Genomic DNA, 22,173 nt, shown 5'->3' on the forward strand with positions numbered 1-22,173 from the left:
TTCCAATATGTTCTCTTTGTCTTTTATTGGTTTTCAAAGTTTGATTTGTGATCTGTTTTGGGGGCTCCAGGCCCCCAGATGTCTTTTCCTTGGACATCCGTTTCCGTAGGTTTTATCATAAGGCCTAGTGTATGGGGAGATTCTTTGGGCCTTCCACTGCCTAAAAGACAGCAAGTGCATGTCTTCTGCCATGAAAACTTGTTGGTTTCTTAACAGGATTATTGAGAGTATGCTCATGATGGTGGTGTCTTTTCAAGGAAGACACCTTTTGCTGACAATCATATTTGTTTTTTGTTTACATTTTTGAAACAGTATTCGAGTTTGCTCAGAAATGTCAACTAGGCAATTAAATATAAAATGTAAAGCATTTGAATAAATCTGAAATATTATGATGGAAAAGGGAAAACAGGAAATGTTAGGTATGGGAGGGCATTATGGTTGTGTTTAAATATAGGAGAAAATGAATTATTCAGTGTGTGTGTGTGTTTGTGTTGTGTGTGTGAGAGAGAGAGAGAGAAGCAGAGAAGACAGAAAGACTTAAGGTTTACAACTGTGAGTAATGGAAACAGTTATAGGGAGAAATACTTTGGTTTGTTATAAGTGTATATTTATAAATTATAAATTTATAGAACTATTTAGACCTGTGTGTTTTCTTTGGGTTATTGAGTTTCTCAACAAGGAAAACGGTATTATTTTTCAGTGATTTCTGCATTGAGTAGGAGTTAAAATTAGATTGCTTTCAATGTTCTAGATCTTATAACCTCCCTCAGTATCCCTAGAATCTACTGCTCAGCTGTGACAGTGTGAATAAAGATAAATATTTGTAGGATGCTATTTACATCTGAGACATAAGACCTTCTCTGTTTATTTTAATTTGAGCAAGTGATTTTTTTCAGAGGCTAAAGGTAGTGTAAAAATTCAGTTAAAACTTTTTCATAAAATATTTAGTAACAACTCTCCATGAATGGGAAAATAACTTTCAAAGATTATGATTTCCTCCAATAATATGTCACGAGCTTTAATTGATTTTTTTTCCCTGACACCATTTCCTTAAGCTTTTTAAAATTAAACCTGAAAAAAGAGGGTATCTTTTCTCTTATATGGGAGATAATATGGGCTAAGCATGGAAGTGTAGGAACCACATCCTCTGATTATAGAAATCTGCCCGCCACAAAAACTAGAAGAATAGAGAAGGGAAACAGGAAGAAACTCCCGGCAACACGGAAGCCTCTGATTCCCAAGTACCTTAAGCCAGCTGTATTCATCCTTTAAGTGCTTTGATCATATGGGTCATTAAAGTCTTCTTTAGGTTTAAACTAAATAAAATAATTAAAATAAATTAAGACTTCTGGCACTCGCATACAAAGATTTACAATTAATAAAAATGTGTCATTGGGCTAGGCTTGGTGGCTCACACCTGTTATCCCAGCACTTTGGGAGGTCGAGGTGGGCGGATCACAAGGTCAGGAGTTTGAGACCAGCTTGGCCAACATAGTGAAACCCTGACTGTACTAAAAATACAAAAAATTAGCCAGGCATAGTGGCGGGCACCTGTAATCCCAGCTACTTGGGAGCCTGAGGCAGGAGAATCACTTGAATCTGGGAGGTGGAAGTTGTAGTGAGCCAAGATCACACCATTGCACTCCAGTCTAGGTGACAGTGTGAGACTCTCACTCAAAAAAAAAAAAATTGTGTCATGAAGTGCAGTGCTACTCATTGACGTTGGCGTAAACAGGTAATTAAAAATTTTTGTTAGACATAAAGGTCCTATGAGTCTGAATTATGCCATTAGCATTGAAGGTGGACTACTAATTCATCTTTAAATAATGTGGAATGAGTATAATGTGGATTATAAAAACCATTTGAGAAAACAAACTCAAAGGGGTCACAGTAGCATGGCCAGTAAGGAAGTCCTGAGAGCTAGAGGCTCATAACTTCAAATGCGGAAGGCACCAGGCCTTGCAAGGAGAGATGAGCACAGAGAAGTATTTAAAATGCAGCAATCCCATGATAGAAGGAGGGGTGTCCAGTGACATACAGAATCTAGTTCTGTAGTGACTTGAAGAATTTCCTCCATTCTAATGCAATCTTTAAGTGGAATGCAAACAATTGAAACAGGGAGGCAGAGAGTAAAGGAGGAAATTAACATATTAGAATACTTTCAATATTTAAACCTTTCAAAGTATAATGTGAAGATTCAGATTTCAGGGATCAGACAAAATGAATATTCTTTGCCTCTTCCATTTTCTGCATGAGCAACCTTTCCTTAATATCTCATCTCTGCTAATCTCCAACTATTTTTTATTTTCTTCTCTCACCTTTTCTCTTTGCTTTTCTTCTCTCTCTCTTCTTCTCTCTATGATTTTTCACCTTTTATGTACACTCTGCTCCTCTCCACATTCACCCTTTAGGGTGCTGTCAAGTTTAGGCACCTGGTAACTGTGGGTCAATACCTACATTGTATGATGGTAACAGAGAATGTGATGGAAGGCTGACTCCCATCATTGGCTAAGAAAAAGCAGAGTGGAAAGGATAAATTGCTTTCAAGCTCATTTATAATTACTCCACTCCTAATGACCTTAATACACCAAGTGACATCAGCTTTTTGTTCTATTCATTCATAGGATGTGTTATAAGGTTTTTAGCAGGCATTTCTGGGAGATTAATATAAGAATACTAAAGTCTGTTAATTAAAGTGAGAAGATGCAGTTATTGATGTATGGAAGCTCTTCTGTTCTAAAGTTCTATTTTATTTTATTTTTATTGATTTAAGGGTACACGTGCAGTTTTGTTGCATGGGTATATTATGCAGTGGTGAACTCGGGGCTTTTAGTACATCCATCACCCAGATAGTTTATATTGTCTCCAATAGGTAACTTTTCACCTCTCACCCCTCTCCCACTCTCCCAACTTTTGGAGTCTTCAAAGTCAGTTATTCCACTCTGTATATCCAGATATACACATTGTTTAGCTCCCAATCGTAAGTGAGAACATGTGGTATTTGACTGTTTCTTAGTCATTTCACTTAGGATAATGGCTTCCATTTCCATCCATTTTGCTGCAAAAGACACAATTTTATTCTTTTTTATGGCTGAGTAGTATCATATTGCATTTATGTATCACTTTTTAAAATTCAATCATTCATTGATGAACACTTTGGCTGATTCCATGACTGCAATCATGAATAGTGTCATGATAAACATACCAGTGCAGGGGTTTTTAATATATGTAACAATTTCTTTTTCTTTGTGTAGATACCCAATAGTAGGGATTGCTAGATCAAATGGTAGTTCTATTCTCAGCTCTTTGAGGAATCTTCATACTGTTTTCCATAAAGATTGTACTAATTTATGTTCCCACCAACAGTGTTCCCTTTTCTCTGCATCCTTGCCAACATCTGTTGTTTTTGCTTTTTTAATAACCATTCTTATTACTGTAAGATGGTATCTTAATGTGGTTGTAATTTGCATTTCTCTAATGATTAATGATATTGAGAATTTTTCCACATGTTTGTTGGTTGTTTGTATGTCTTCTTTGGAAAAACGTCTCTTCATGTCCTTTGCCCACTTTTTGATAGTGTTATTTTTTTTTCTTGTTGAGTTGTTTGAGTTTCTTGTAGATTCTAGATATTAGTTTTTGTTGGATACATAGTTTTCAAACATTTTCTCTCATTCTGTAAGTTGTCTGTTTACTTTGTTGGCAGTTTCTTTAGGTGTGCAGAAGCTTTTCAGTTTAATTAAGTCCCATTGGTCTATTTTTGTTCTTGTTGCATTAGCTCTTGGGGGACTTAGTCATAAATTCTTTGCCTATGTAAATGTCTAGAGGAGATTTCCTAGGTTTTCTTCTGGGATTTTTATAGTTTCAGATATTACATTTAAGTTTTTAATCCATTTTGAGTTAATTTTTGTATACAGTGAAAGGCATGGATTCAGTTTCATTCTTCTGCATATGACAATCCAGTTTTCTTAGCACCATTTATTGAATAGGGTGTCCTTTCCCTTGTGTATATTTTTGTAGGTATTTAGCTTTATTTCTGTGTTTCTATTCTGATCCATTGATCTATTTGTCTGGTTTTATACAGTACTCTGCTGTTGTGTTTATTGTAGACTTGTAGTATAATTTTAAATCAAGAAATGTGATGCGCCAGCTTTGTTCTTTTTACTTAGGATTGCTTTGGCTACTGGGGCTCTTTTTTGATTCCACATGAAGTTTAGGATTCATAATTCTATAAAAATGATGTTATTATTTGATAGGAGTTGCATTGAATCTGTAGGTTGCTTTGGGCAGTAAGGTCATTTTAATGATACTGATTTTGCCAGTCTGTGAGTATTAGGATGATCTTGCATTTGTTTGTGTCATCTATGATTTATTTCATTAGTGTTTTATAGTTCTCCTTGTAGAGATCTTTTACCTTCTCAGTTAAATGTATTCCTAGTTATTTTTGTAGCTATTGTAAATGGAATTGAGTTGATGATTTGTTTATCAGATTGATTGTTACTGAAGAAGATGCAGTTACTGATGTAGGAAGTTCTTAATCTAGTAAGGGTGACTATAGAATTAGTGAGCACAGTCAAAGAGTTAGAAATTGCCCTAGGTTTTTTCTTTTCTTTCATGTTTGCCACATGTCTATTTTAGTATTTGTAGGTATCCCTTTAATCTCCAGTTTGTTTCCTGAATTATGCCAGTAATATTATTCCATTCCAACCTCAAATGACTAAAGCCCTTATCCTCAAATATTAATTGCTTGAGACACTGGTTTTAAGAAATATTAATAGGCCGGGCACGGTGGCTCAAGCCTGTAATCCCAGCACTTTGGGAGGCCAAGACGGGCGGATCACGAGGTCAGGAGATCGAGACCATCCTGGCTAACACGGTGAAACCCCATCTCTACTAAAAAAATACAAAAAAAATTAGCCGGGCGTGGTGGCAGGCGCCTGTAGTCCCAGCTACTCGGGAGGCTGAGGCAGGAGAATGGAGTAAACCCAGGAGGCAGAGCTTGCAGTGAGCTGAGATCCGGCCACTGCACTCCAGCCTGGGTGACAGAGCGAGACTCCGTCTCAAAAAAAAAAAAAAAAAAGAAATATTAATAGATTGGATACCAAGTTTATATTTATATGATTAATTTGGACTAACCACATTCATCAGTTTTGTTTTTATCCTTTGCAAAAGTTTGTTAATATGCTCAAGTGTTTCATGACTTTCCAAAACAATGAGAGGGAGAATTCTAGTTTTATTCTTTTGGACAGTGGAGTTGAAAGAAACACAACACTGTTTTTCCCAAGTTTCTTTGGGCTAGATAATATTGTAATTTTCAGTCAAACAAATTTCAGTTAAAATCTATACTCAAGTTAATGAGTGATTGCCCTCATTTCAGGGCATTTCTGCAAAGAGACAATATCTAAATTTGCTTCAGATATATATTATCTTTTTGGTACTTTACTGGCAAAATAACCCTAGTCATGTAATTGAAGGGAAAGCTGTTAACACACTCATAATCATAAAAAGAAGTGAATAGTGACTGATTTTGTGTTTTTTAACAGCTTACTTTTTCTGCTGGGCAAATGACCACAAAGGTTAATGTCTTGACTATAGAATTGATTCCAAAGACTTCACTGTCTCTGTTCTATGGATAACGTAAGGTGAAGAGGTGCCACTGGCTGTTCATATTCTCCAGCTTATAAACCAAATTTGAAAAATGCTTTAGCTTTGACAATCTTAGAGTAATTTACCGTGGTCTATTATTACACTAGAGAGAACAGGAAAAACAGTCAACCACATTTAGTACATCCTTGGGAGCTGCAAACTTCATTCTGCGGAAAATGATGCAGAAATGTTCTCTTAATCAATTGTGAACACATGGAGAGTAATGTTTTGTACAGAAGCCTACATTTACTGAAGCCATGAGATGGAATTCTACTCAGCAAGCTTTTATTTTGAAATTCTAGGCAAGAAAAGAATATGGTTATGGATTCTAAAATGACCTGCCTTTTGTTTTTCTACTCCCTACCTTCTGTCACTTGCATATTTGTATTAGTACTCTGTCTGAGATAGTCTTAATTCTTTCCCTCCACTTTCGTCCTTCTTCTGAGGAGTTTTAAGTGCTAAGGAGCTTAATAATAAAATCACCTCACCTGTGTCATACATTTGGTCCTCAGCATTTGTTGGCTTTATATCATGGCTTAACAAACACAGAAAGTAGGGATGGATAATGAAATATCTGCAGACAGACAGACAGAACTAGTGTGACATTTTGGATTTATAACTTTTTGTTAAAATAATTTTTAACAAATTACTTAATATATCTCTATATCTTTATCTGAGAAATGAAAATATTAGTTAAATCATAAGTCTATTACAAGAAATACATATGATAATTATATAGAGCATGAACTTTTAGATTTTGAATTTCTTGAAGGTACTGTGCCTCAGGCATCTTTGTCCATTGCATCTTTGTTCTTCTGAGCACATTCCCCTCGATACATGATTCGCATACATTTGTCAGTGTTTGTCTCCTTTTAGCAAGCAGGAAGAGCATAGAAGAGACTTTGATCAGCATTACTGAGATTCCCATAGGGCATTGCTATTTCAAGCATAAGCAAATAAATTATTGTTTTTTCAGCGATGGCTAAAAATAAATGTTGTCTAATAAAGTTTACTTGTAACTAAATTAATATATTTAATCTTCTAAATTTTAACTGATTGTTATGCTGGATCTGAGTAGAACAGGTAGAAAAACAAACAAGACCATAAGCCTTTTTTTAAAGTAATCTTTTACCTGTTGAAATACTCTTCTGGGCAAACCCCTATTAATTACTGCAGCATATAATGATAGCCACTAAAAAGTTAGAAAAAAAAACAACATTAAAACAGAATGCCACCAGGCACCCATTCGACTACCAGCATAACTAACACATTCTATTCTTGATGGTAAGAGATAATCATGAATACACCATGATTTTTTTTTAAATTTTTATATTTTTAGATGGTACCCATGCAAGTTTCTTATATGCATATTTTGCATGGTCGTGAAGTCTGAGCTTTTAGTGTATCCATTACCCAAATAGTGAACATCTACTATGATTCTGTTGGGGATGCCAAACAAGACGTAGCTTAATGATGGTCTTGAAACTCAAAACGAATGGACACCATAAGTTATCATCTTTGCCAGCTGAACTGATTGGAAAGGATAGGCTTTCCAATATGGATAGCCGCATTACCCTCAAGTTGCTGAAATCATGTAGAATTGATACTGTCCAAAGGAGTCCTGCCTGTTAATAGGCATATGATTCCTGAGTGACTAAGTGTCTTTTGTAAGTCATAACTTGATTACCAACAGTAACACTCTTCCCAAAATGAAAGAAGAGCTAGGATAGTTCTAGTGGAAGGTAAAGAGTTTGTAAGGATCAAGCTGCTTAAAAAGACAGAAGAGTTGGGGCTGCTAGGTCTAGTAACCAACTGATATCCCAAGTTTTGCCTGGTCTCCCATGCTGTCCTGCAGATAATAGGAGTGGTTGATCATCAGAATGTCATGCTCAAGGTCCCCACTATGGTTTCTGTACTTCCAGGATTTTCTCAGTTTTTGTGCTTTAGAAACTTTCCTTAGAAGATTTAAGCATTAAGTTAATAATGTAATTTTTTACCTGCACATTACTCTGCCTGCTGTGAGACTGAACCCATTTAAATTGTCAAAGCATGTAAATCCTGAAGAAACACCATATATATTTATTTATCTGAATTCCCAACTCTAACACCAGCTATTTGCCTTGTAAACATTATGGAACCTCTCAAAAATTTAATTTCCTTAAATGTAAAAGAGAGACAATGAATGATAGCAATTTGATCATGGGGTTACGATGAGAGGCAAATGATAGGATAAGTGAAGCAGCCGGAAGAATTCCTTAAGTACAGAAATCACTCCATAAATGTTAACTATTATTAGACTATAAATGTATGCAACTTATGGCCAAACACTAAATGCACATGGGTGCTTTGAGTGAGCCATACACATCGTATTCTTTTATGCACCCTAAAATGAAATATTTATCCTAAACATATCATTTTTTTTTTGCTGAAAATGTTTTAAACGTTTAGAAATTATAAATATTTAGCAGATTTTATACCTTTAAAATGTGTTTAGTATTTAACAACATGTATTAGTTGTTTGGTACGTTTTAAATGTTTAGAAGCCTCTAAACATTTATACGTATGCATGTCAATTTCTAAACATTTAACGTATCCACTAGAGCACACAATAGTGTAATTCAGTCCCTCCCAAACATCCTACCTATGTAAACAAAAGTATGTTTTACTCTGTTTCCTTTGTATTTTTATCCTGGGTGTAACCTAAGTCGCCATTCCCTTAATGCTTTTTTATATCCATTTTTTAAAATTTATTTTATTCTATGATCCTTCTGGTTAGATCCATTTCTTTGCCATTAATTTCTTGTCCTCACCAATGTCTGCTCTTCTCCAGGCCACCACATTCCTATATCTAGGGTCATCTGTAGATGTAATTTTTTCTCTCTCATAATAGGGAAATGTGACTATCTACAACATTACTTTGGAACTTTTTATTCAGCAATTTTCAATGTGCTTGAAGAAAATACTTTCATATTTGTTATTTGTTTTACTGCTTATACACACAGTTCCTAAGGGGCCATTAAAAGTTTCCACATGATAAATTTGAGAGATTACTTTTTTTGTTGTTTTTTTTTTGAGACAGAGTCTCACTCTGTGGCCCAGACTGGAGTGCAGTGGCACGATCTCGGCTCACTGCAACCTCCGCCTCCCGTGTTCAAGCAATTATTCTGCCTCAGCCTCCAGAGTAGCTGCAATTACAGTCACTCACCACCACACTTGGCTAATTTTTTGTATTTCACTAGAGACAGGGTTTCACCGTGTTACCCAGGCTGGTCGCAAACTCATGAGCTTGGGCAATCCACCTGCATTGGCCTCCCAAAGTGCTGGGATTACAGGTGTGATCCATTGTGCCCAATGGAGAATGGTTTTTTAAAGTATTTGGCCTGAAATTTCCATCTTCTTAGCTAATGTAATTTAAGTCCACTTATATAAGGCATTCTATATCCATCCAACTGGTAAAGAGAGCCAAGTAGAATTATTTTTTAATAAAACTTTTTCAATTTTTGTAGAGTATCGTGATGATTTCTATCTCCTATATTAGTTGTTACAATATAGAACAAACATGTGCTTGATAATATGGCAAACCATATCAGGAATGACTGAGAAAAGAATCACAACAAAATATAAAACTGTAAGCAGGGAGGAAAAAAAGAGCTATATCTCAGCATCCTCTAAGTGATCCTCTCAGTCAAGAATTAAGCCACCAATGATCGATCCAATTGCTTTGACCATACAACAATCATCTGAAGTCCAAGACTGAGAGTAAAGTGGCTTTTGGTTATAAAATACCGGTATGCGTAGTTATGATGGTATTAATCTATTCAGCTGAAATTGGACAACACACTAAGGAGATGTTCCTAGGCAAATTGTAGGACAGAAGAATAATAAAGCTGGGCATTTAAAATGTCATACCCACAGCGCCAGAGCACATAAGCTTCTAGGCAATAAGGTGACATTTAGACATCCTTTGACACTAATAAAAAGTGAATCAGATCCAGCAGTCACACATTAAGCTGCTACACTGGAAACTTCTCTTCCTGCTCACTTGGGGAACTCTTGGTCTACTCGGTCTAATCCTGTGTCTCTTCTTACCCCAGCTACTTGGTCCATCCCACTGACCTCTGCTTTCCTAGTCTCCACCAAGACGGGTCTCTCTGTAAGACTCTCAGATGAGCTACTATAAGCCCTCTGGCAGCCATATATTGTGCTTTCTATGACAGGGTGCTTTCTAGGCTATGAATTCAATGAATTCCAATCTTTAAGTTATAGACCCAGTAGTACCCAAAGCTTGATTTACAGTCCCAGCTTCTTGCCACCCAAACTACTTCTCTACAAGGAAAAGCCTGTCAACTTACTTAGACCAATGTACAGGCGTGGCTTCTATGAATCGGCCTAATGCCTCTTCATACACTGCCAGGAAATGCTGCTGTCCCTCATATTCATCTCCACAAAACCCGTTTTAGGAACTGGCTGACCATAAACTAGTTAGTTTCTCTCAGAGAGAAAGGTTCTGTCACCATTATATGATTAAAAAAAAAAATCAACATTGAGAAACTACACTAAAAATTTATGTCTGAAAATAGAAATTATATATAATAGAAATTAGGGGGTATTTCATGTGTTCTTGTTAGTTTACAACATGACAGAAATGCTATTATTTAATAAAGCAATCTTTTAAGGAATTCAAGTATAAACAGTTTTTCCTTGAGCTCGTTTTAGTTATTGGCTTACTGAAGTTGCATGATTTTTACTATGACGAATTACTGTTTGGATAACTTGGCTGTTGATTTTGTCAGAAGCAACGTGAAAAGACAGCCCACTTTCTACAAGTAGGGAAAAAATTCCATAGCCTACAATAATTTTTAATCCAAGAATTACTATTTTTCTACATAAAACACTAACAAGATTCAAAATAATTCAGGATATGTAAATGCAAAGGATCTAAGACTCTATTTAGCTTTGACTAGTAGCTTCAGGGTCTGAGAGAAGAGCAAAAGTGATTGAATTTAATGGAGTATGACACACATCTCTAAAGTCACTTATCTTCTATTAACATACTTCCACTCATTTTCCAGAGAAAGATTAAGACATGCCTCCTTCAGGGATAGGGCTATCTCTCACTCACCTCCCTCTTCTCACCTCTCACCACAATGCCTACACTTCACTGCATGCTTGCTGAATTTACTTGAAATGAATCTCTCTAGCTTTCAAATTTCACATTGCTATATTTAAATATTGGACAGGATGATTCAGTTTAACAAGTGTTTATTTAGTATTCAGACTATAGATGGTATATTATAATAGCTAAGTTAGGGTGCAAAGGAATAGAAGCAAATCTGGACCAGGTGGTACTGATTAAGAGGGCAGTTGAGACTCCTCTGAGTTTACTGTTGTAAAACATCGAAGAGGAGGTTAGAGGTCTAGGAACAGGATAAGATAGGAGATATTCAGCAATGATAAAACCAGTAATTATCTAGTTTATCATTAAGTATTTATTGAACAACAATAGCTATTAACTTTGACTACTCTTGAGCTGAGAATTTCATGTCAAATAAGAAAGAACACAGATAGTATTTGCCCCCAACTCAACTTTAGATATTACAATTCAGAAATGTGTCATTCAAAGAGTGGATCATAGATCAGGATACAGGGTAAAGCAGGTATGTTTGACATATGATTTCCTTAAGCTGAAATTTTTAATCATGCAAGGCTTCTTAAGGAAAGTAGCCATGCATTCATTTGCATATTGATATACACACTTAACTCATGGTCAATTGGTGAACTGTCATGGACTGGTTTGGTTAGTAGCACTGCTGTAGTCTAGAAGACAGTCTAAGAAATAAATATTTTTTTAAAATTAGAATTAAGTACAGAGATAATTTAAAAATCACAACAGGAGAACCTACTTTATCTTGAGATATAATGTTTTGAGGTGAGAAAAGCTTAATTATTTTAATCCAGATGAAGAAAAAATGTTCAAGGCAGAGAGAAGAGTGTGTCTTTGGATTAGAAAATAGCTTCAGATACTTTAATGTGAACAAAGACCAGTGTGTTTGTGAGAAAGAGAAAGAATACTGTATGAAGATGAAGTCAGAGACATGAGCAGGGACTCAATTACACAGCTTTACAGATCATATAGAGGATTTGTTTCATCCTCAATGTATGGTAAATCAATCAGGAAGTTGTAATCAGGAAAGTGATATGACTATATTTCTGTTTTCAGATCTGGCAGAAAAATGGAAAAGAAAGGAAAGGAAAAAGAAAAGGAAAGGGAAGAAAAAGGAAAAGAAAAATAAAAGGAAAAGGAAAGGAAAAAGGAAAGGAAAGGGGAAAGAAGGAAGGAAAGAAAGAAGGAAAAGAGAGGAAAGAAAGAGAAAGAAAGGAGAAAGAGAAAGAAAGAAAGAAAAGAAAAAAAGAAAATGAGGCAGGAGTGTAGAAGAAAGACTAGAGGAGACATTTTTTTAAAAAAAGAGGCAGACAATCTTAACATTATTTTTGGTTGCTCCACCAAGAAAGGAGACTACCTCAGACAAGGACAATGCTTTTCCTCTAGAGCTAATTTTGCTCTCTCCCCTAGGAAATTTTTGGAGACATTCTTAATAGTAATTTTAAGGGGGAGGTGTGCTACTGGCATCTAGTAGGTAGAGGCCAAGAATACTGCCAACTGCCTTACAATGCACAGGATATCTCCCCACAACAAAAAACTACCCAGCCCTAAATGCCCCTGGTACCAAGGGTGAGAAATCCTGAACTACACAGAAAGAAGTAATAGGAGTGGATAAATGTAAGACAGATTTGGGAAAGAAAATGGCCTATGCTAAGGGTAGATTATGTATGTTAGGAGGATTCTAAGTTGTCTGAGTTAAACAACTAGATAGGTGGAAATGCAGTTTACTAATAGGAGACAAAAATATTTCTGCCTCACAAGAGAAGAGCAGAAGTTCAATGTCATACACATAAAAGTTCAACATCCTTATGAAACCTTTAAGTGGAATGGCAAGAAGTACTTGGATGTTTAGGTCTAGAATTAAAAAAGAAAAAGACTATACAGACTGGAAAGATAATTTGAATATTTAAATGTCACAGAATATGGATGGTAGTTGAAGCCATGAAAGGGAGGCGTCTCCTCTATAGAGAGAATATGTCCAGAGATCAATACCAAGTCTTAAGGAATATTATGAAAGAAATTCAACTAATGGTAACAAAGAATTAGTCAAAGTTCGATAGGGGACTAGAACTGTAATCTCATAGAAGTCTATAGATGAACGTGATTTAAGGTTAAGGACATAGTCGCCTGTGTTGCATATGGTTAAATGTTCACATGAGATCATCTTAAAAACATACATCACATTTGGCAGCATTGAGGCTACTGCTGACCATATCAGAGCAATTCCAGAAGAGTTTTAAACCAGACAGAAACAAGATGGTAACTGTTATTAGTTCATTTTCATACTGCTATAAATAACTGCCGGAGATTGGGTAATTTAGAAAAGATAGAGGTTTAACTGACTCACAGTTCATATGGCTGAGGAGACCTCAGGAAACTTACAATCACGAAGGGGAAGCAAGGCACCTTCTTCACAAAGCGGCAGGAAGGAGAAGTGCTGAGTGAAAGGGGAAGAGCCCCTTATAAAACCATCAAATCTTGTGCTAACTCACTCACTATCACGAGAACAGCATGGGGGAACTGGCCCCATGATTCAGTTACCTCCACCTGGTAATTCCCTTGACACACGGGTATTACGGGGATTATTGCAATTACAATTCAAAATGAGAATTGGCCAGGGACACAAAGCCTAATCATATCAGTTATTGAAAAGAGAATTAAAAGTGAGGTAGCTGACAAGCTGATTGCATGCCTCTTTAGATAATCCTGATATAAAATAAGAAGAGCTATATAATCATAGAGAAAATGGCACTATTTAAAATTTTTGGATTGAAGAAGATTGAGCATGGTTATAAGGCTGAAAGTAAAAGAACCATTAGAATGAAAGAGAATGAAGCAATTGGAAAGAGAAAGAAAAATAATTGAGGAAGGCCCCAAAGGCAATTTTGCTTGGGGTATGGATTGAGGACAGATATCGAGCATCACTTCAAGCACTGAAATTTGTAAGAGATTTTGATTTTTAAAGTGAACATATGGATATAGTCAAAGTAAGGGAAATTAAACACTTCAAATGAGACGTATTCAAGAATATGTGCAAATGTGAGATGCATGCTAGAGGGCCATGTTTATGGAAACACTAAAGTGAAGAGAATATACAATTTCTCTTCAGGTTCATGCATTTGCATCATGTAAAGTGCAAAAGTAATTACAGTTTCTGCAATTACTTTTAATGTCAAAATCACAATTACTTTTGCACCAGCCTAATGGAAGAAAGAACTGGACTCAGAGCCAGAGACATGCATTCCAATCCCAAGCTCGCAGCTTTTTGACTACATGACATTGTATCCTCAGTTGACAAATTATTATTCTATGATTATAGCTCCTTCAATGGTATGAAGCGTTAGTGTGAAATCCACGAAAGCACTTTCAGATCCAAACAGCTTTATAAAAAGGTGACATGAAGTGATGCAAAGTATTTTGGCAAAATTTCTTAATTCAGTAAATATATAACCATAATATTTGACCTTTTTCAAAATTTATTTAAATGTGTTTAAATTCTTAGAGAGATGTTTTCTAATTTACTTAATAAAGAAGTGGCTCTTTATATTTGAAACTGTTGTATAAAGCCGGGTGCAGTGGCTCATGCCTGTAATCCTAGAACTTCGGGAGGCTGAGGTGGGGAGCCCAGGCTTTTGAGCTCAAGCATGGGCAACATAGAAAGGCCACATCTCTATTAAAAAATTTTTTAAAAAGTGCTAGGCCTGGTGGTGCATGCCTGTAGTACCAGTTACTTGGGAGGCTGAGGTGGGAGGATCACTTGAGCTCGGGAACTCCAGGCTGCAGTTAGCCAAGATCACACCACTGGACTCCAGCCTGGGCCATGGGAGTGAGCCCCTGTTTCAAAAATAAACAAATAAATAAATAAATAAAACTCTTGCATTGCCTTGTTATATATATGACGAATTTTAATTTTTGAAAAAATTACAGTGATATCTACTTTTAGAAGAGCATTCCAAGTTCCAAAAGTAACCTCTGTAAATTTTTAATTTTTAAAAATTACAGTTATTTTTATCTTTTAAAAAAATTATGTAGAATTTGAGAAATTATAAAATAGCTGAGATTAATAGTGGCTATGGTAGACTCCTGGACATCCCCTAAATAACACTGATATGCCTACAGGAATAGAGGAAAACTAATTAAAAGACTTTGGTACCACAGTGATTCAGGAAAACTGGTATATAGCTGGTTGTGATGGAGAATTTGAGCTAAGAGAAATGCTTGGGTAGTGTGTATGGTTTTTTGCATCTGTAGTATAATGGAAAGAAGCCATAATTAAAATATTACTGCAATGTAAAGTTGTACCCAGACTTCTGGTTAAGCTAACTGATCACCTTTACCAATTATAGTTTATTTGATCCTGCTGCCTTGTGTAATGAGAAGAGAACAAGTGCACATTCACATACAAGGACTATAAAGATTGTTCAGGAAGTGCCTCTACACCCTAAAACCTTAATTTCCATCCTCCATTCATCTTCTAAGTGGCAGTCTATCTTAATAGGCCTTGGCTTACTGGTTATGATTAACTTGGGGATATATTAATTTATAAAAGATAGATTTAATATTCATTTCACTTTTAATTAGAGGTAACTTTAAAAGCAGAAACATTATTTTCACATGCATACATTTATCTTGAGTGAAAGTAAAATAAAAGTAAATTATTTGATATAAATAATCAATGAGCAGCCATGATGTGCCAGGAATTAGGTCAAAGAAGACTAAGCACCATCACTGACCCCACAAAACTTCTGCATATTGTGTTCTTCTCACATATGTAATTTCCCTGCAAGCTGAAATACTACTCACCCTGCACGAGCCATTTCAAAATACATCCCTTGCAATTCCTCCACAGTGTGTGTGTGTGTGTGTGTGTGTGTGTGTGTGTCAACTAGACTATCAAATACTGAGATCTTTGTTCCTGAAGAGCTAAAGTCTAGTTGAGATGAACACCTGTCTGATAGGAGGAGTTTGATTTTGGCACTGAGGGATGAGAAGTGTCAACCTAAAAAGAAACTCACACATGCTTTTCAGAACAAATGAGTTTTAATTGGAAAGAGCAGAGAAGGGCAATCTGGGAACACGCATGCTATGCTGGATGATGGATCATAGGCACATCCAAGGGGTCAGAGCACAGGAGAAGTTATTAAATACAAAGAGAGGTCCAGGTAAGCTGCTTTGAGACAAGATTCACTGGTCAAAAGCTCATTGCAGGAATTGACATTTGTTTATTGGTAAAGACAGCTGTTGCTAGGTAGCTGTCCTGGAAGCTATTTATCTGGAATACTGCAATTTGAAGAAGTTCTTGTGATAAGCCTTGTTACAGGCATGTGTGCATGAAGAATTTTTTGTGGCCTCTCTTGACCCCATTTTGTTAGAGTTTGACATAAATGACTCCATTTTGGTATCTCTTGCACAAACGGATTTGGTGTAATGTGAGCAATGCATTTGGTAGAAATTTGTTAGCAAAACAATGGACAAAATATTCCCTTGTTGCCAGATAAGCAAATACTACAGGAGATTACAAAAAACAATCATCTATGAAACAGTTTGAAAAGATCAAATTACATAAATAGCTTTTTGCTTTCCAGTTTCTAAAAGATGCTTGAAGGCAGAAGTTGGATATGATAATAAGTGGGGAAAAAAGACATTTCTAATTCCAAGATTTTTCTTTATACCATTGATGCTTTATAGTGGTAAAGATAATTTTAACTACTTCATATAATGGTAAATTTTATGCTGCTTTGTCTTTCTAAAAGGATGAACAGGAGAAGCTGAGCAGGGAGTGAAATGAATCACTCTCGAAGGTGTCATGTTTCTCACTCCCAACTGAGTTGGCAAAAGGTCGGCACCCTATTAAAATTCAAGTTTCTGCAAATGTATTTTATTGGTAGTCAACTCACTAAAGGCATATCAGTTTTTAACAACTAGTCCCAGTGAAAGTCTGTGTTTGCCAAAGAATCTTCTGCCTCACACTGAAAAAGAATCTAATAACTCCATGGTGGAAAAAACATGAGTTGCTTAACGAGGATAAGCTGAGTGAGAGGGCAAATAGAAGATAATTTGTAACAAAGCATCTCTAGAGTAACTTTGAATACTAAAAAAAAACCAAAATCAATTAAGAAGCTGTCCCCTCAGCTGGCTATATTTGGGGAATTCATAAAAGGGGTAAGAATACTCAAGTAGATGTATCAGTTGAAATGCAAATATTAACACCTTGAAAGTTTTTTTTTTTCACCTGCATACTCAATTGTCCATGTGATTTGGGGAGCAGAAATTACAAGCTTCACAAATTGTCTATATAGCGTGGTTCTGCTGACCTTAAAGACAGATACACCTGGGATGGCATGGGGTCCATGATTTATTACCTGAATGTTACATAACTTCTCAAAACCTCCATGGCCTCACTTCTAAACTGTTTATGACCATTTGTATCTCATAAGATGTTTGCAAAGATTAAATCACAGGACACTCTTAAATGTTGTGCATGTAGTTAATGCTTAATAAAGCATATGTAAATAATGGGGGTGGGTGTGTGCTGATGACTGTTAGGAGTACCAGTAGGAATTTGCAGGCTGAAGCTCAGAATACCCACAGTCAAGCTCAATAAAAGGGTGGGGAGGCACTATGTATATCATGACCACCCCTTTTATTGACCTTGACTCTTATTTCGGCAGAGAGAGAGACAGACAGACAGACAAAGAGATGGGGGTTGGGGGGGGAGAGAGAGAGAGAGAGAAACAGAGAGAGAAGCTTCTATAAACCGGAATTAATACACTGCTGTTAATGACAAATGATTGTGTTGAGTTGTATTTATAACCTAGGTTACTTAGTCATTTGATGAAAACACATTCACAAGAATGGGGGGAGGTGTCCCAGATACTGCATCACGCCCAGCAGCGTGAGGGTATAAACATCACTGGGCACAGGCAGGGACATGAGGGCATCTTCTCAGTGCAACTCAGCTGAACTCACATCTCCTGTCAACATGTCCTACAACTATTGCTCTGGAAACTTCTCCTCCCGCTCCTCTGGGGGCTACCTGCCCTACCCAGGCTCCTCCTGTGGCTCCTTATATCACAGCAACCTGGTCTACAGCACTGACCTCTGCTCTCCCGGCACCTGCCAGCTGGGTTCCTCTCTCTATAAGAGCTTTCAGGAGACCTGCTGGGACACCCCTAGCTGCCAGATGTCCTGTGTGGAGTCCAGCCCCTGCCAGACCTCCTGCTACAGCCCCAGAATCTCCTTACTCTGCGGTCCCTGCCAGTCGACTTACTCTGGATCTCGCTAGGCTTTGGATCCAGCAGCTGCCGCTCCCTGGGCTATGGATCGAGGAGCTGCTACTCAGTGGGCTGTGGGTCCAGTGGCTTCAGATCCCCACGTTATGGAGGCTGTGGCTTCTCTTCCCTGGGCTATGGATCTGGATTCTGCCACCCAACATATGTTCTCTCTAGGACATTCCAGTCTTCTTATTACAGACCAACTTGTGGATTTGGCTTCTACCGATCAACTTGCTAAGGGCTCCAGATCTCCATGTTACAATTATTTCTCTCAAAGTCCATCTCAGCTATTATCTAGATAGAATCTATCTTCTACTAACCAGAAGAGATAATTTTTTAAAACCTATTTGATATTAAAATAACTTTTCTCATAGAATACTCATCTCTTTTTCTTCTGTTTTCTTGTATTTTCCCCTTCCTTCTCTAGTTAAAAATGGATCAAGAGTTGGTTTCTTTTTCTTCAAATAAACTCTAATCTGGTATCAGATCACAAATCTTGTTGTTAGTTTTCTTTATAAGATGTCTATTGGGAATTTGAAATCCCCACTTTTTGTCTAAAAATAAACTATTCACTTTGAAGGAAAGGAGTAAGTTTCCTGAGAGTTTTCTAACAACAGAGAGCTAGTTCCTGGGAATTTCTGCTAAGTAGACTCAGTGATTGGACAGGAGATTATCTCTGCTTTTCTATTCATGGCCATTTAAGCCTAATCAGGACACTTCACTTTGGTTAAACTACTAATGGGTCTAGTCTAGGAAGAAAAGATCTAGAGACAGCAGTGCTGTTTTAGCAAGTACTAGCCTGGCTGTTTTTATGAGAAAATTATCAAAATCCTACCTGTGTAATCTTCCTTCCTAGACATATATAAGCCATAATAAAATTCCGAGGTCAGGATTTTAACTGACTGCAGTAGCTGGTGTCATGAAACAAACAGTTTAGGTATGAATGAAATTAAACATGTATGCATTCCACTATAAGAAGAAGAAAATATAATATCTAAGAGGTTTTTTTTTTCTTTTAAATGTTGGTGCTTCATTCTCTCCTCCTTTTATTTGGTCACTATAAAGTCATCTGATGTTATAGTAGAAGTCACCTGAAAACTGTCTGAGACCTGGCAGTATCATGCATAGGTGACACGGACTGAGAAGTAAGACTTTACCTGTTGATATCCTGGGCTTGTATCTGGATGTAAAACCAAATAGTCCATTATATTCTTACATTAAGTGGAACACAATCATCTACATTTTCAAATATCTGAGTGGATATGGGTAGCTCATCGTTCATTGCTCTCACAGCTGTTTTCCTTCTCGCTTTTCTTTCTATGGAAATTGAATTTCATTTGTGTCTCCCTCCTCGTCCGCATATAGTCCTGCAAATGAATGTGGTTATGCCTTAGGCTTTAGGATTGAATTTGGCTACTCTAGAGCACCCCAGTACCTACTGAAAGTGATTGGTTCAGGAATGAGCATGTGATCTGATGTAAGCCAATGAGAAACAAGGAGCCATGTGAAACAATGCTTCTGGTAAAATTGTTTCTCTAGGGTTTCTTAAAGGGACTCTCTCTACCTCCGGATTTTGTTATATGTGGAATGCTGCATCCATTTTGCATGTGGCCTGTTTTTTTTTTTTTTTTTTTTTCTTGAGACAGGGTCTCCCTCTGTTGCCCAGGCTGGAGTGCAGTGGCACAGTCTCAGCTCACTATAACCTCTGCCTCCTGGGTCCAAGCGATTCTCTCCTGCCTCAGCCTCCTGAGTAGCTGGGATTACAGGTGCATGCCACCATGCCCGGCTAGTTTTTGTATTTTTTGTGGAGATGGGGTTTTGCCATGTTGGCCAGGCTGTTGACGAACTCCTGACCTCAAGTGATCTGCCTGCCTCAGCCTCCCAAAGTGCTGAGATTACAGGCGTGAACCACCATGCCCGACCTAACCTGAAAATTAAATCATCAAATGAAAGAGGCCAGAACCAAGAGAAATGCGGGAGAACAGAGCCTGGACCATCTCACTTCTGGACACTGGTTTATGTAAGCCAATAACATTTCTTATTGGTTAAGCCATTTTGAATTACAATTTCTGTTACTTGTAGCTAACATGTTTTTAAATGAGACACTCATTTAAAATCTTCAGCAATCCTCCTTCCCAATGAAGTCCCCTTAATATAATTGTAAAGGGCATTTGCAGCCCATCTCTGGCTTCCCTCCAGCCCCTTTCTCACCACTCCTTTACCTACCTACACTTCACCAACGTATGCTCCAACAATGCTACCCACTCCCATTTCCATGAACACATGGTGTAGGACTGAGCTCATATACAGCCTAGGATCTATTACAGGAATATATCTCTCCTCCCTTCAAAGTTCACAGAAATATCTCTTTTCTCACCCTGTTTGTTTGTTTGGTTGGTTGGTTGCTTTTTTTTTTAGAGACAGGATCTCACTATGTTGTCCAGGCTGGAGTGCAGTGGCTATTCACAGGCATGATCCTACTATGGATCAGCAGTGAGTTTTCCCTTCTCCATTTCCAGTCTGGCCTAGTTTACCCCTCCTTAGGCAAGGTAGGGGTCCCCTGCTCCCAGGAGGTCATCATATTGATGCAGATTTACTGTGGACATCCAATCAGCAGAGCACACTACAACCCAGAACTCCTGGGCTCAAGCAATCCTCCCTCCTCAGCCTCCTGAGTAGCTGAGACTACAAGCACATGCCACCATGCTTGGCTTACCCCTTTTAAATAAACTCTATAGTCAGTAAAGTTGATTATTTCCTAAACAATACTAGCATTATATATATATATGTTATATATGTACCAATTTTTAATATTTAACTAAAAGTATTATTTTTATTCACTACTATTTTTTACTTGTTTGTTTACCCTCATTGTACCCTCCATGAACAAAACAGAATCTTGTCTAACAGAATCTTGCCAGCAGTTAATACAGACACACCTCAGAGATATTGCAGGTTCCAGACCACTGCAAAGACTTAAAAGTCAAAATTATTTCTTGATCTGTGGGCTGCAGAATAGCTGTTCTCTTAGCAGGCATGAAAACAACATTAATCTTGTACATTTCTATCAAAGCTCTTGGGTGACTAGGTGCATAGTCAATGAGCAGTAATATTTTGAAACAAATCTTCCCTTAGCAGTAGGTCTCAACTATGGGCTTCAAGTATTCAGTAAACCATGTTGTAAACAGATGGGCTGTCATCCAGGCTTTGTTGTTCCATTTACAGAGCACAGGTGGGTTAGATTTAGCATAATACTTAAGGGCCTTGTGATTTTCAGAATGGTAAATGAGCATAGGCTTGCACTTGTCACCAGCTGCATTAGCCCCTAAAAAAGAGTCAGCCTGTCCTTTGAAACTTTGGAGCCAGGCATTGACTTCTCCTCTCTAGCTATGAAAGTCCTAGATGATGTTATCTTCCAATAGAATGCTATTTCATCTAAATTGAAAATCTGCTGTTTTGTGTAGCCACCTTCTTCAATGATCTTGGCTAGATATTCTGGATAACTTGCAGCAGTTTCTCCATCAGCACTTACTGATTTACCTTGCACTTTTATGTTATAGAGGTGGTTTCCTTCCTTAAACCTCATGAATCAGCCTCTGCTAGCTTCTGACTATTCTTCTAAAGCTTCCTTACCTCTCTCAGTATTCATTAAATTGAATAGAGTTAGCACCTCACCCTGGATTAGGTTTTGGCTTAAGGTAATGTTGTGGCTGGTTTGATCTTCTATCCAGACCGCTGAAACTTTATCCATATCAGCAAGGAGCTTGTTTTGATTTCTTATCATTTGTGTGTTCATATAGAGTATCATTCTTTTCATTAGTATAGGTTAGCACTCTTAATTTCCTTTAAGGACTTTTCCTTTGCATTCACAAGTTAGCTATTTGGTGCAAGAGGCCTAGCTTTCAGTCTGTCTCAGCTTTCAGCATTGTCTTCCTCACTAAGCTTAATCATTTTTAGCTTTTGATTTAAAATAAGAGGCATGTGACTCTTCCTTTCACTTGAACACACAGAGGCCATTTTAGGTTATTAATTGGACTAATTGCAATATTGTTGTGTCTTGGGGAACCAGGAAGCCTGAAGAGAGGGAGAGAG

The 22,173-nt window shown here is 37.2% G+C and overlaps 1 pseudogene; it reads left to right on the plus strand.

Annotated features, from left to right (window-relative positions):
• Positions 1 to 17,753: 17,753 nt before the first annotated feature.
• LOC111524191 lies at positions 17,754 to 18,319 on the plus strand (annotated as a pseudogene).
• The last annotated feature ends 3,854 nt before the right edge of the window (positions 18,320 to 22,173 follow it).

This window comes from Piliocolobus tephrosceles, chromosome 19, assembly GCF_002776525.5.
Source record: "Piliocolobus tephrosceles isolate RC106 chromosome 19, ASM277652v3, whole genome shotgun sequence".
Classification (NCBI taxonomy): domain Eukaryota; kingdom Metazoa; phylum Chordata; class Mammalia; order Primates; family Cercopithecidae; genus Piliocolobus; species Piliocolobus tephrosceles.